Below are 3,002 nucleotides of genomic sequence, written 5' to 3' on the forward strand. Positions count from 1 at the left end.
GTCTCCAAATCTTGAGGGCAAACACCACCGCCCCCAGCTCTAAATCATGGGTAGGATAGTTAGCCTCGTGAGGCTTCAACTGTCTCGAGGCGTAAGCTATCACATGGCCTCGCTGCATCAAGACTGCTCCCATACCTGTGATTGAGGCATCACAGTAGACTACAAAATCCTCTACTCCCTCTGGCAGGGTAAGGATCAGAGCCTCGCACAATCTCTGCCTGAGGGTCTCAAACACCGCCTGCTGCTCAGGCCCCCAACGAAATGCCACCGACTTCTTGGTCAGTCATGTGAGCGGTACTGCTATCTTGGAGAAATCCTGAATGAATCTCCTGTAATACCTCGCCAAACCTAGGAAGCTCCGAATCTCGGATGGAGACTTCGGGACCTCCCACTGCATCACGGCCTCTATCTTGGCCGGATCTACCAAAATACCCTTCTGGTTGATGAGGTGACCAAGGAACTGCACCTCACGCAACCAGAACTCGCACTTGGAGAACTTCGCGAAAAGTCTCTCCCTCCTCAAAACTTCTAGCACCTCCCTCAGGTGCTCCTCATGCTGCTCCTGAGTCTTGATATACACCAAGATATCATCTATGAATACTATCACAGACTGATCCAACATCGGTCTGCATACGCGATTCATGAGATCCATGAACGCGGCTGGAGCATTAGTGAGCCCAAAAGGCATCACCATGAACTCGAAATGACCATAGCGGGTCCTGAAAGTAGTCTTCTGCACATCCTCGCCTCTGACCCGCATCTGGTGATATCCGGAGCGTAAATCAATCTTGGAGAACCAAGATGCCCCCCGAAGCTGATCAAACAAATCGTCTATCCTCGGGAGGGGGTAATGGTTCTTCACCGTTACCTTATTCAACTCCCGGTAGTCTATACACATACGGTGCGACCCATCCTTCTTCTTCACAAACAGGATTGGTGCTCCCCAAGGTGAACTACTCGACCGAATAAAACCCTTGTCTAGCAGCTCTTGTAGCTGCGTAGACAACTCCTGCATCTCAGGGGGAGCTAACCGGTACGATGCCTTAGCTATTGGAGCCGCACCAGGAATTAGGTCGATCCCGAACTCGACCTGTCTCTCAGGAGGTATTCCCGGTAAATTCTCTGGAAATACATCCGGAAAGTCTCGCACCACCGAAACATCGTCAACTGTCGTCTTGCCCTTCTCCTGGGCGTCCAAGACATAAGCTACATAACCGGCGCAACCCTGGTGAAAATAACGCCTTTCTCTCGCCGCTGAACACAGAACTGGTCCGCGTTGTGGCCTCTCGCCCTGAATCACTAACTCTCCCCCACTGGGAGTGCGAACCCTCACTAATTGCATCTCACAATCTATCACCGCCCCATTGGGGCTCAACCAATCCATGCCCACTATAACCTTATTCCCTCGCAGGGGAATAGGGACCAAATCCACTGGAAACTGCTCGTCGAACAACTGAAGAGAACATCCCCTGTGCACCCAGGTGACCCTCATGGTCCTGTCGTCTGCTATCTCAACCTCTATTGGACAATCCAGCTCCCCTGGAGCTCTACTAAATCTCTTGCTAAGCGCTAGCGATACAAACGATCGGGTAGCCACCGAATCAAATAATACTGTAGTAGAAATGCCGTTCACAGAGAACGACCCTATACAAAACATATAACCATAAGCAATAATCAATAATAAATACAGAGATGAAGGGAAGATACATACCCGTCACCACATCAGGAGTCGATCGCGCCTCCTCTGCTGTCATCTGAAAAGCTCTACTCTTTACCACTGGCGCCTCGGCTCGGCCCTGACGGCCATCTGTAATCCTCAAGGTAGCAGGGGCAGGTGCCGCCACCTTCCCTGCTGCAACTAAACTCGGACACTGAGACTTTTTATGTCCCCTCTGATTGCACTGAAAGCAAATCAGATCTGATGCCGCAATGGCGGTAGCAGGGGCTGTACAATCTCTGCTCAAATGCCCAGTCCAATCGCACTTGTAGCAGCCGGAACTCCCTGCCTTGCACACCCCCATCGTGCAATCTCCCACACTTGCCACATCGACCATGGCTCTGCTGATTCCTGGATCTGTGATCTGAAACCTTGGGCTTTTTGCCCGAACTACCTGTACCTGAAACCGCCTCCGGCTTCCTCTTCTTCTCCATCTCAAGGTCAATCTCCCTCTCCCGAGCCCTAGCAATCATGTCATCCAGCGCTTTACAGCTGGACCGGCTCACAAACTGGCGGATATCACTCCGTAGCATCTCATGATAACGGGCCTTCTTCATTTCCTCGTCAGTTGCATACTGAGGAATGAGAATGGTCCTCTCCCTGAACTTGGCGGTGATCTCCGCCACGGTCTCTGTAGTCTGGGTGAGGTCCTGAAACTCCCTGGCTAACTGTTGCACCTCAATAACCGGTGCAAACTCCACCCTGAACCTGGTAGAGAAATCAGCCCAGGTCATGGTATCTAACGCTGCGTCATCTCCAATGGCATGTCCAACCTCCTCCCACCAATCCTGTGCCCTGTCCTTTAGAAGACAGGACGCCAATCTGACCTTGTCCCTCTCGGGACACCTGCTCGAGCAAAACGCGTTGGCCACATCCGCCAACCATCTAGTACTCGCTATGGGGTCCCACGCCCCGTGGTAGTCTGGAGCTCCACATGCCCGGAACTCCCTGAAAGTAAGCGTGCGCGACCCCATCATGGCCGCCACCTCAGCACGAAAGGTGCCTAGCTTCTCCTCCATCAACTCTAGTATACCCTCCTTGATCGAACCAAAGATCACTGGAGTCTGCTCAAGAATGATACGAGTGACTTCTGAAGTGAAGAACTCTCTGGTCTGCTCATCCAACTGTTCGGCTCCTGAGCCTGATCCTGATCCATCTCCGGCACCTGAACTGCCGCCTGCTGGTCTAGAGCGTAAAGCCACCATTCTGAAAACACATTACGATAAATGTCAGAAACACTGATATATCTCGAGGGATCACTACTAATACAGACCCTCCGGTCTCA

The sequence above is a fragment of the Lactuca serriola genome, chromosome 8, assembly GCF_051521515.1.
Source record: "Lactuca serriola cultivar US96UC23 chromosome 8, Lser_US96UC23_V15, whole genome shotgun sequence".
In the NCBI taxonomy this organism is placed as follows: domain Eukaryota; kingdom Viridiplantae; phylum Streptophyta; class Magnoliopsida; order Asterales; family Asteraceae; genus Lactuca; species Lactuca serriola.